Here is an 11820-nt window from a genome sequence, read left to right on the forward strand (position 1 = left end):
AGTGTTTGATGTGGACAGTGTAGAGGGAGCTTTACTCTTTATCTAACCTCATGCTGTACCTGTCCTGGGAGTGTGCTCATTTGAGTTTGGAAGGATGCGGGGGGATCTTATTGAAACATTTAAAATTGTGAGCGGAATAGATGGGATAGATGCGGGCGGGTTGTTTCCACTGGTCGGGGAAAGCAGAACTAGGGGGCATCGCCTCAGAATGGGGGGCAGTAGATTTGGGACCGAGTTTAGGAGGAACATCTTCGCCCAGGGGTTGTGGGTCTCTGGAATTCCTTGCCCGGTGGAGCAGTTGAGGCTCCTTTTTTATACGTTTTTAAGAAAAAGATAGATACCTTTCTAAAGAAGAAAGGGATTTGGGGATAAGGTGTACGGGCCGGAAAGTGGAGCTGAGTCCACAAAGATCAGCCATGATCTCATTGAATGGCGGAGCAGGCTCGAGGGGCCAGATGACCTACTCCTGGTCCTAGTTCTTATGTTCTTAACCCCGTGCTGTCCCTGTGCTGGGAGTGTTTGATGGGGACAGTGTAGAGGGAGCTTTACTCTATATCTAACCCCGTGCTGTACCTGTCCTGGGAGTGTTTGATGGGGACAGTGTGGACTGAGCTTTACTCTGTATCTAACCCCGTGCTGTACCTGTGCTGGGAGTGTTTGATGGGGACAGTGTGGACTGAGCTTTACTCTGTATCTAACCCCGTGCTGTCCCTGTGCTGGGAGTGTTTGATGGGGACAGTGTGGACTGAGCTTTACTCTGTATCTCACCCCGTGCTGTACCTGTCCTGGGAGTGTTTGATGGGGACAATGTAGAGGGAGCTTTACTCTGTATCTAACCCCGTGCTGTCCCTGTCCTGGGAGTGTTTGATGGGGACAGTGTAGAGGGAGCTTTACTCTGTATCTTACCCCGTGCTGTACCTGTCCTGGGAGTGTTTGATGGGGACAGGGTAGAGGGAGCTTTCGAAAGTTACTATTGAATCTACTTTCACTTCTCTTTCTGGAGGTGAATTCCGGGCCTTGTCTTGCTGGTTTTAAAAATGAAGAACTAATCTGAGCTCAGTTACTTTGTTTGGGATTATGCTGTCATACGGCATTCTCCAGACCGAGCCCACTTCACACACACACACACACACACACACACACACATCCAGGAACATGGATGGGGATCCGGAGCAAAAACCCTTGGATCGTTCTCTCTCAGTTCCTCAGCCTGGAACCCCACCAGGTACTTAACTGACGCAGCGATACTGAGGCCAATTGTAATAACATAATAGCCAGTATATTGAGAAGTGTCTGATAAAAGAGCAACATATTCGCTGGCAGTTTTACAGCAGCATAATCCGCTATGAAAGAGGACAGAGTCAAACTGCAGCTGCTGCCTTCAAATGGGGCTTTGGGTCTGGTGTGTCCTGTTGTGTAAAATGTTTCACGGCCACCATTTTGAGCAAGAATGGTGGATGTAGCTAATGCCCCAAAGGACAATCAGGAGCAGGTTGTCTGTCCGTTATCACCATGCTGCTTTTGGGATCTTGCTCTGCATGTATTAGCTGCCAGCGTTCTGTTGTAACAGTGACTGCCATCCTTTATCAAAGCAGAAGTCCATTGTTTGGGACCGCAGAGGTTGAGAAAGGCACTATATAAATGCAAATTTGTTATTTTGTCTGGAAGTCGGTGTGTGGGGTGGGGAAACATTGTGGTTCAGTGTTCTGCTCCCAGGATGAGCAGGCTTTATGTTTGGCGGAGAGAACCATTTGCTTTCGGATGATACAGCTGAGCTCTCCCCGCTTGCCCCCCCCCCCACCTCGCCTCTCCTCTTACTGGGGTCACGGCATGGTCGCCGCATCTCCGCAGTGGTTACGAGGAGTATTAATCGTCGCTGTGTAGAAATTGCGAATGCTGGACAGTGCCTTTAGTGATGCAGTACTAAACTCCAGAAACACATCCTAACGTGCTCACAGTCCCGTTCACCCCCGGGGCTCGTTCCTCACTCGGCAAAATAGCTTCTAAATTCTCATCATTGTCCCTACAACCCTCCTTTTCTCCATAAACTCAATCCAGTCCCGATAACCCTTCCCCTGCCTGCAACAGTAGTGGACTCGCCATCACTAAGGGTATTCAAATGGTCATTGGATAGACATATGGACGATAAGGGAATAGTGTAGATGGGCTTTAGAGTGGTTTCACAGGTCGGCGCGACATCGAGGGCCAAAGGGCCTGTACTGCGCTGTAATGTTCTATGTTCTATCTCTGCAACCTCCTCCAACCCTCCCTATCTCTGCAACCTCCTCCAGCCCCTACAACCCTCCCTATCTCTGTAACCTCCTCCAGCCCCTACAACCCTCCCTATTTCTATAACCTCCTTCAGACCCTACACCCTCCCTATTTCTGTAACCTCCTCTTGTCCCGACAACCCTCCCTATCACTGTAACCTCCTCCAGCCCTGACAACCCTCCCTATCTCTGTAACCTCCTCCAGCCCCTACAACCCTCCCTATCCCTGTAACCTCCGGTCCCTACACCCCCTCCCTATCTCTGTAACCTCCTCCAGGCCCTCAAACCCTTCCTATCTTTGTAACCTCCTCCAGCCCCAACACACCCCTCCCTATCTTTGTAACCTCCTCCAGCCCCAACAGCCCTCCCTATCTCTGTAAATTCCTCCAGCCCCCACAATGCTCGCTACCTTTGTAACCTCCTCCAGCCCCGACACTCCTCCCTATCTCTGTAACCTCCTGCAGCCCAACACCCCTCCCTTTCACTGTAACCTCCTCCAGCCCCGACAACCCTCCCTACCTCTGTAACCTCCTCCAGCTCCTACAACCCTCCCTATCTCTGTAACCTCCTCCAGCCCCGACAACCATCCATATCTCTGTAACCTCCTCCAGGCCCTCAAACCCGTCCTATCTTTGTAATCTCATCCAGCCCCAACAGCCCTCCCTATCTCTGTAAATTCCTCCAGCCCCCACAATGCTCACTACCTTTGTAACCTCCTCCAGCCCCGACACTCCTCCCTATCTCTGTAACCTCCTGCAGCCCAACACCCCTCCCTTTCACTGTAACCTCCTCCAGCCCCGACAACCCTCCCTATCTCTGTAACCTCCTCCAGCCCCGACAACCATCCATATCTCTGTAACCTCCTCCAGGCCCTCAAACCCGTCCTATCTTTGTAATCTCATCCAGCCCCAACAGCCCTCCCTATCTCTGTAAATTCCTCCAGCCCCCACAATGCTCACTACCTTTGTAACCTCCTCCAGCCCCGACACTCCTCCCTATCTCTGTAACCTCCTGCAGCCCAACACCCCTCCCTATCACTGTAACCTCCTCCAGCCCTGACAACCATCCATATCTCTGTAATTTCCTCCAGCCCCTACGTCCCTCCCTATCCCTGTAATCTCCGGTCCCTACCACCCCCTCCCTATCTCTGGAACCTACTGCAGCCTCCGAGATCTCTGCACTCTGCCAATTCTGGCCTCTGTAGCATGGCTGGCTTTAATCACTCCACTATTGGCGGCTGTGTCTGCAGCTGCCTCGGGCCCCAAGTGTTAATCTGTTGAGCAAACGTCCGGTGCAGGAAGAAGCTGGAGGCTGTTTGTCTCCAACACAGGTTTATTGATAAAATGCAGAATAACGCGAGTGCAAACTACTATTCCCTTTGGCACAGTTTCACCCCAAACCCCCAGGTAGCAACTGGTTCTAATGTATGTGCCTTACCCCCCCCCCCCACCCCAGGTAGCAACTGGTTCTAATGTATGTGCCTCTCTCTCACACTCTCTCCCCGAGATTGGCCTCTTTAAGCCAGCTTCTTCTAACCCATCCTAAAATCTCATTTTGCTTTTTGGTGCCAGTATTAAGATCCCATCATGTTCAAGGTGCAATATAAAGGCAGGTTCTTGCCCACTCGAGGGGTATTGGGAGTAACATTCCTGTAGAAAGCCCCTCTCAATTCCTGGAGCCACTGAAGGTGTGCCTGCTGCCTCTTGGTGCTGGTCCATGTTGTTCCCGTATGTACCCAGGCACAGACCCTGAAAGCAACAGGAGTTTCTAACTGTGCCAGTGGGTGCAGTGAGAGACCCCTGTCTATGCTGCTCTGCCAGGGCAGGAAGCCTGAGGGAACGCGCTCTGCTACACACCCTGCACCCAGAACAGGATGAACAGTACTGGGCCGTGATCCGAGCGAGATAAAGTGGCCAATGACCGTTGACAGGCGCGGAAACAGCGAAGGCCAGGATTTCCTGTTTGGGGAGAGAGTTAGACAAGCTCGCCCGTCACTGCCAAGCTGTGGATCATCCCCCTCCAACCTCGCTCCTCCCACCCTCTCAGACACATAGGTTTAAAGTGCGTGGGGAAAAGTTTAGAACTGATGCGCGAGACAAGTTTTATTTACACAGAGGGGGGTAAATATATGGAACGTGCTGCCTGGGGAGGGGGTGGGAGCAGGTACGATAGCGGCATTTAAGGGACATCTGGACAAATATATGAATATGGTGGGAATGGAAGGATACGGACTACTAAGTGCAGATGGGTTTAGTTTAGGCTGGTACCATGGTCAACGCAGGACTGGAGGGCAGAAGGGCCTATTCCTGTGCTGTATTGTTCATTCCCCCCCCCCTCTTCCTGACGCCGGTCCCCCCCCCCCTCTTCCTGACGCCGGACCCCCCCTCTTCCTGACGCCGGACCCCCCCCTCTTCCTGACGCCGGACCCCCCCCTCTTCCTGACGCCGGACCCCCCCCCTTCCTGACGCCGAACCCCCCCCCTCTTCCTGACGCCGGACCCCCCCCTCTTCCTGACGCCGGACCCCCCCCTCTTCCTGCCAGATCTGTTTGCACCGCCCTGTCGGGTAGCACCTCGCTGAGTAATAAGAATTCTGCTCGTCTCCCTCCCTCGTCCCCCCGCCTCCCCCTCGTCCCCCCGCCTCCCCCTCGTCCCCCCGCCTCCCCCTCGTCCCCCCGCCTCCCCCTCGTCCCCCCCGCCTCCCCCTCGTCCCCCCCGCCTCCCCCTCGTCCCCCCCGCCTCCCCCTCGTCCCCCCCGCCTCCCCCTCGTCCCCCCCCGCCTCCCCCTCGTCCCGCCCCGCCTCCCCCTCGTCCCCCCCGCCTCCCCCTCGTCCCCCCCCGCCTCCCCCTCGTCCCCCCCGCCTCCCCCTCGTCCCCCCCGCCTCCCCCTCGTCCCCCCCCGCCTCCCCCTCGTCCCCCCCCGCCTCCCCCTCGTCCCCCCCGCCTCCCCCTCGTCCCCCCCGCCTCCCCCTCGTCCCCCCCGCCTCCCCCTCGTCCCCCCCGCCTCCCCCTCGTCCCCCCCGCCTCCCCCTCGTCCCCCCCGCCTCCCCCTCGTCCCCCCCGCCTCCCCCTCGTCCCCCCCGCCTCCCCCTCGTCCCCCCCGCCTCCCCCTCGTCCCCCCCGCCTCCCCCTCGTCCCCCCCGCCTCCCCCTCGTCCCCCCCGCCTCCCCCTCGTCCCCCCCGCCTCCCCCTCGTCCCCCCCCGCCTCCCCCTCGTCCCCCCCGCCTCCCCCTCGTCCCCCCCGCCTCCCCCTCGTCCCCCCCCGCCTCCCCCCTCGTCCCCCCCCGCCTCCCCCTCGTCCCCCCCGCCTCCCCCTCGTCCCCCCCCGCCTCCCCCTCGTCCCCCCCGCCTCCCCCTCGTCCCCCCCGCCTCCCCCTCGTCCCCCCCGCCTCCCCCTCGTCCCCCCCCGCCTCCCCCTCGTCCCCCCCGCCTCCCCCTCGTCCCCCCCCGCCTCCCCCTCGTCCCCCCCGCCTCCCCCTCGTCCCCCCCGCCTCCCCCTCGTCCCCCCCGCCTCCCCCTCGTCCCCCCCGCCTCCCCCTCGTCCCCCCCGCCTCCCCCTCGTCCCCCCCGCCTCCCCCTCGTCCCCCCCGCCTCCCCCCTCGTCCCCCCCGCCTCCCCCTCGTCCCCCCCGCCTCCCCCTCGTCCCCCCCGCCTCCCCCTCGTCCCCCCCGCCTCCCCCCTCGTCCCCCCCGCCTCCCCCCTCGTCCCCCCCGCCTCCCCCTCGTCCCCCCCGCCTCCCCCTCGTCCCCCCCCGCCTCCCCCTCGTCCCCCCCGCCTCCCCCTCGTCCCCCCCCGCCTCCCCCTCGTCCCCCCCCGCCTCCCCCTCGTCCCCCCCCGCCTCCCCCTCGTCCCCCCCCGCCTCCCCCTCGTCCCCCCCGCCTCCCCTCGTCCCCCCCGCCTCCCCCTCGTCCCCCCCGCCTCCCCCTCGTCCCCCCCGCCTCCCCCTCGTCCCCCCCGCCTCCCCCTCGTCCCCCCCGCCTCCCCCTCGTCCCCCCCCGCCTCCCCCTCGTCCCCCCCGCCTCCCCCTCGTCCCCCCCCGCCTCCCCCTCGTCCCCCCCGCCTCCCCCTCGTCCCCCCCGCCTCCCCCTCGTCCCCCCCGCCTCCCCCTCGTCCCCCCCGCCTCCCCCTCGTCCCCCCCGCCTCCCCCTCGTCCCCCCCCGCCTCCCCCTCGTCCCCCCCGCCTCCCCCTCGTCCCCCCCGCCTCCCCCTCGTCCCCCCCCGCCTCCCCCTCGTCCCCCCCGCCTCCCCCTCGTCCCCCCCCGCCTCCCCCTCGTCCCCCCCCGCCTCCCCCTCGTCCCCCCCGCCTCCCCCTCGTCCCCCCCGCCTCCCCCTCGTCCCCCCCGCCTCCCCCTCGTCCCCCCCGCCTCCCCCTCGTCCCCCCCGCCTCCCCCTCGTCCCCCCCCGCCTCCCCCTCGTCCCCCCCGCCTCCCCCTCGTCCCCCCCCCCCGCCTCCCCCTCGTCCCCCCCGCCTCCCCCTCGTCCCCCCCCGCCTCCCCCTCGTCCCCCCCGCCTCCCCCTCGTCCCCCCCGCCTCCCCCTCGTCCCCCCCGCCTCCCCCTCGTCCCCCCCGCCTCCCCCTCGTCCCCCCCGCCTCCCCCTCGTCCCCCCCGCCTCCCCCTCGTCCCCCCCGCCTCCCCCTCGTCCCCCCCCGCCTCCCCCTCGTCCCCCCCCGCCTCCCCCTCGTCCCCCCCCGCCTCCCCCTCGTCCCCCCCGCCTCCCCCCTCGTCCCCCCCGCCTCCCCCTCGTCCCCCCCGCCTCCCCCTCGTCCCCCCCGCCTCCCCCTCGTCCCCCCCGCCTCCCCCTCGTCCCCCCCGCCTCCCCCTCGTCCCCCCCGCCTCCCCCTCGTCCCCCCCGCCTCCCCCTCGTCCCCCCCGCCTCCCCCTCGTCCCCCCCGCCTCCCCCTCGTCCCCCCCCGCCTCCCCCTCGTCCCCCCCGCCTCCCCCTCGTCCCCCCCCGCCTCCCCCTCGTCCCCCCCGCCTCCCCCTCGTCCCCCCCCGCCTCCCCCTCGTCCCCCCCGCCTCCCCCTCGTCCCCCCCGCCTCCCCCTCGTCCCCCCCCGCCTCCCCCTCGTCCCCCCCGCCTCCCCCTCGTCCCCCCCGCCTCCCCCTCGTCCCCCCCGCCTCCCCCTCGTCCCCCCCGCCTCCCCCTCGTCCCCCCCGCCTCCCCCTCGTCCCCCCCGCCTCCCCCTCGTCCCCCCCGCCTCCCCCCTCGTCCCCCCCGCCTCCCCCTCGTCCCCCCCGCCTCCCCCTCGTCCCCCCCCGCCTCCCCCTCGTCCCCCCCGCCTCCCCCTCGTCCCCCCCGCCTCCCCCTCGTCCCCCCCGCCTCCCCCTCGTCCCCCCCCGCCTCCCCCCTCTCCCCCCCGCCTCCCCCTCGTCCCCCCCGCCTCCCCCTCGTCCCCCCCGCCTCCCCCTCGTCCCCCCCGCCTCCCCCCTCGTCCCCCCCCGCCTCCCCCTCGTCCCCCCCGCCTCCCCCTCGTCCCCCCCCGCCTCCCCCTCGTCCCCCCCGCCTCCCCCTCGTCCCCCCCCGCCTCCCCCTCGTCCCCCCCGCCTCCCCCTCGTCCCCCCCGCCTCCCCCTCGTCCCCCCCGCCTCCCCCTCGTCCCCCCCGCCTCCCCCTCGTCCCCCCCGCCTCCCCCTCGTCCCCCCCCGCCTCCCCCTCGTCCCCCCCGCCTCCCCCTCGTCCCCCCCGCCTCCCCCTCGTCCCCCCCCGCCTCCCCCTCGTCCCCCCCCGCCTCCCCCTCGTCCCCCCCGCCTCCCCCTCGTCCCCCCCGCCTCCCCCTCGTCCCCCCCCGCCTCCCCCTCGTCCCCCCCGCCTCCCCCTCGTCCCCCCCGCCTCCCCCTCGTCCCCCCCGCCTCCCCCTCGTCCCCCCCGCCTCCCCCTCGTCCCCCCCGCCTCCCCCTCGTCCCCCCCGCCTCCCCCTCGTCCCCCCCGCCTCCCCCTCGTCCCCCCCGCCTCCCCCTCGTCCCCCCCGCCTCCCCCTCGTCCCCCCCGCCTCCCCCTCGTCCCCCCCGCCTCCCCCTCGTCCCCCCCGCCTCCCCCTCGTCCCCCCCGCCTCCCCCTCGTCCCCCCCCGCCTCCCCCTCGTCCCCCCCGCCTCCCCCTCGTCCCCCCCGCCTCCCCCTCGTCCCCCCCGCCTCCCCCTCGTCCCCCCCGCCTCCCCCCTCGTCCCCCCCGCCTCCCCCTCGTCCCCCCCGCCTCCCCCTCGTCCCCCCCCGCCTCCCCCCTCGTCCCCCCCGCCTCCCCCTCGTCCCCCCCGCCTCCCCCTCGTCCCCCCCGCCTCCCCCTCGTCCCCCCCGCCTCCCCCTCGTCCCCCCCCGCCTCCCCCTCGTCCCCCCCGCCTCCCCCTCGTCCCCCCCGCCTCCCCCTCGTCCCCCCCGCCTCCCCCTCGTCCCCCCCGCCTCCCCCTCGTCCCCCCCGCCTCCCCCTCGTCCCCCCCGCCTCCCCCTCGTCCCCCCCGCCTCCCCCTCGTCCCCCCCGCCTCCCCCTCGTCCCCCCCGCCTCCCCCTCGTCCCCCCCCGCCTCCCCCTCGTCCCCCCCCGCCTCCCCCTCGTCCCCCCGCCTCCCCCCTCCTCCCCCCTCCTCCCCCCGCCTCCCCCGCCTCCCCCCTCCTCCCCGCCTCCCCCTCCTCCCCCCTCCTCCCCCCGCCTCCCCCTCCTCCCCCCGCCTCCCCCTCCTCTCCCCTCCTCCCCCCGCCCCCCCCCTCCTCCCCCCCGCCTCCCCCCCCTCCCCCCTCCTCCCCCCCTCCCCCCGCCTCCCCCCCCTCCCCCCCGCCTCCCCCCCCCTCCCCCCGCCTCCCCCCCCTCCCCCCGCCTCCCCCCCCTCCCCCCGCCTCCCCCCCCCTCCCCCCGCCTCCCCCCCCTCCCCCCGGCTCCCCCCCCCTCCCCCCGCCTCCCCCTCCTCCCCCCGCCTCCCCCTCCTCCCCCCGCCTCCCCCGTCTCTTTCCCCCCCCCCGTCTCGCCTCCCCCCTCCTCCCCCCCCCCTCCCCCCGCCTCCCCCCCCCTCCCCCCCCCCTCCCCCCGCCTCCCCCCCCTCCCCTCGCCTCCCCCCCCTCCCCCCGCCTCCCCCTCCTCCCCCCGCCTCTTCCCCCCCCCGTCTCGCCTCCCGTCTCTTCCCCCCCCCCCCCGTCTCGCCTCCCGTCTCTTTCCCCCCCCCGTCTCGCCTCCCGTCTCTTCCCCCCCCCCCGTCTCGCCTCCCGTCTCTTTCCCCCCCCCCGTCTCGCCTCCCGTCTCTCTTCCCCCCCCCCCCCCACTTCCGTCCCCCGTCCCCCCCCTCGGGCTCTATTGCTGATTATCTTCAATCTGTCCCCTCTGGTTACTGACACACCTGCCACCCCTAAGATCATCTCCTATACCCCTAAACTGGCTTTATTTGAACAGGCATAGAGTACATAGGAAAGGGGGTTATACCAAACCATTTATAAAGTGCTGGTTAGACTCCAGCTGAATGATCGTTTCTGGGCCCCACACTTTAGGGAGGACATTGGGGCCTCGCAGAGGGTGGGGAGGGGGGAGATTTACTGGAATGGGACCAGGAACGTCAGTGACTGTGGAGAGAGTGCAGAAGCTGGGATTGGAGAGCACAGCAGCTTTACATAGAACATTACAGCGCAGTACAGGCCCTTCGGCCCTCGATGTTGCGCCGACCTGTGAAACCAATCTAAAGCCCATCTACACTATTCCCTTATCGTCCATATGTCTATCCAATGACCATTTAACTGCCCTTAGTGTTGGCGAGTCCACTACTGTTGCAGGCAGGGCATTCCACGCCCTTACTACTCTCTGAGTAAAGAACCTACCTCTGACATCTGTCCTATATCTATCTCCCCTCAATTTAAAGCTATGTCCCCTCGTGCTAGACATCACATCCGAGGAAAAAGGCTCTCACTGTCCACCCTATCCAATCCTCGGATCATCTTGTATGCCTCAATTAAGTCACCTCTTAACCTTCTTCTCTCCAAAGAAAACAGCCTCAAGTCCCTCAGCCTTTCCTCATAAGATCTTCCCTCCATACCAGGCAACATCCTGGTAAATCTCCTCTGCACCCGCTCCAATGCTTCCACGTCCTTCCTATAATGCGGCGGCCAGAATTGCACGTGCTGCAACAGCCTCCGCCTATCCAGCCCCTCTTCAAAGCTCAAACGCTCCAGGCCAGGCAACATCCTGGTGAATCTCCTCTGCACCTTCCCCAGTGCAATCACATCCTTCCTATAGCGCGAAGATCAGAATGGAACACTGCTCTAGCTGTGGCCTAAACAAAGTTTTGTACAGCTCCAACATAACCACCTTGCTCTTATAATCTATGCCACAACTGATAAAATTATAATGGCAAGTGTCCCGTGTGCCTCCTTAACTACCTTATTAACCTATCCTGCCACTTTCAGGGATCTGTGGACCAGCACCCCAAGATCCCTCTGTTGCTCGAGCTTCTGAGTGTCCTGCCACTCATTGAGTTCTCCCTTGTGTATCGCCCCACACTTTTCAGGGTTAAATTCCATCTGCCACTGACCAGTCTTTTAAAAAAAAAAAAAAAACTTTTTAAATAATCGTTATTGTCACAAGTAGGCTTACATTAACACTGCAATGAAGTTACTGTGAAAATCCCCGAGTCGCCACACTCCGGCGCCTGTTTGGGTACACAGAGGGAGAATTCAGAATGTCCAATTCACCTAACAAGCACGTCCTTCGGGACTTGTGGGAGGAAACCGGAGCACCCGGAGGAAACCCACGCAGACACGGGGAGAACGTGCAGACTCCGCACAGACAGTGACCCAAGCCGGGAATCGAACCCGGGACCCTGGAGCTGTGAAGCAACAGTGCCAGCCACTGTGCTACCATGATGCCCGTCTGCAATCTAAGATCCTCGCTGTTAATCAACCTGCCAATCTTTGTGTCGTCTGCGAACGCACTTGTCATCCCCACCCCCACATTCTCATGATATTGTTTAGTAAAAATATATATGGAATTCATATAAACTACATTAACAGCACTACCCTCATCCACACACCCCAAAATTCAATCAAATTCATTAGGCATGACCTCCCTCTGACACAGCCATGCTGACTATCCCTAATCAATCCTTGCCTCTCCAAATGGAGATTAATTCTCTCCTTCAGAATTCACTCCAGTAGTTTCCCTGCCACTGATGTTGGGGTCATTGGTCTTGTTTTAGAAAACTCACCACTAATCTTAGAAGTCCCCCTATACCGAAAAAGGGCCGACATTCTAAATGGTGACCAGGGATTCTCACTCCCCGACTCCGATGCAGGCTTCAGTGGGTGCTATTCAGGTCAAACTATGTTTTCAAGTTATCCCCTGGTATAATCCACACCTTCACCGACGATTTCATCTACTTACCACTTCGTAGCATCGATCCTGGGTCCCGCATTGCTAAGTAAGTAAAGTAGACTTTGGAATAACCACTATTTCAGGTTAAATTAAGTTATTTTATTATTATATTTTTTTCTTTTAAAAGCTGCAAGTACTTTCTTTACAGAAAGGTAAAAAGAACTTGCTTCTGGATCCTTCTGGTTGGTTGAAGGGACCTTCAGGCCCAACTT

At 64.3% G+C, this 11820-nt stretch overlaps 1 protein-coding gene across 1 annotated transcript in view; it reads left to right on the forward strand.

Moving 5' to 3' along the window:
* The window catches only part of LOC140385709 (carboxy-terminal domain RNA polymerase II polypeptide A small phosphatase 1-like), a 93007-nt gene that overhangs the window by 29682 nt on the left and 51505 nt on the right, over window positions 1-11820 (forward strand). The window lies entirely within an intron of this gene.

This window comes from Scyliorhinus torazame, chromosome 2 (assembly GCF_047496885.1).
Source record: "Scyliorhinus torazame isolate Kashiwa2021f chromosome 2, sScyTor2.1, whole genome shotgun sequence".
NCBI classification, from domain to species: domain Eukaryota; kingdom Metazoa; phylum Chordata; class Chondrichthyes; order Carcharhiniformes; family Scyliorhinidae; genus Scyliorhinus; species Scyliorhinus torazame.